Source organism: Arachis duranensis, chromosome 4 (genome assembly GCF_000817695.3).
Source record: "Arachis duranensis cultivar V14167 chromosome 4, aradu.V14167.gnm2.J7QH, whole genome shotgun sequence".
In the NCBI taxonomy this organism is placed as follows: Eukaryota; Viridiplantae; Streptophyta; class Magnoliopsida; order Fabales; family Fabaceae; genus Arachis; species Arachis duranensis.
The window spans coordinates 99251357-99252059 of NC_029775.3; positions in this window are offsets into that span (position 1 = coordinate 99251357).

The following is a 703-nucleotide window of genomic DNA, read 5'->3' on the forward strand; positions in this document are numbered from 1 at the left end:
TGCTAGAAAGACTAGCAGGTCATGAATACTACTGCTTCCTGGATGGATATTCAGGTTATAATCAAATTGCAGTAGATCCCCAGGATCAGGAGAAAACGGCATTCACCTGCCCATCCGGAGTATTTGCATACAGAAGGATGCCATTTGGCCTGTACAATGCACCTGCAACTTTTCAGAGGTGCATGCTCTCAATTTTCTCTGATATGGTGGAAAAATTCCTGGAAGTCTTCATGGATGACTTTTCAGTATTTGGAGACTCATTCAGCTCCTGCCTTAACCACTTAGCACTTGTTCTGAAAAGATGCCAAGAGACTAACCTGGTTTTAAACTGGGAAAAGTGTCACTTTATGGTGACTGAAGGAATAGTCCTTGGGCACAAAATTTCGAACAAGGGGATAGAGGTGGATCAAGCTAAGGTAGAGGTGATTGAAAAATTACCACCACCTGCCAATGTTAAGGCAATCAGAAGCTTTCTGGGGCATGCAGGATTCTATAGGAGGTTTATAAAGGATTTTTCAAAAATTGCCAAACCTCTGAGCAACCTGCTAGCCACTGACACGCCCTTTATCTTTGATAAAGAGTGTCTGCAGGCATTTGAGACCCTGAAGGCTAAATTGGTTACAACACCAATCATCTCTGCACCAGACTGGACATTACCATTTGAATTGATGTGTGATGCCAGTGACCATGCCATTGGTGCAGT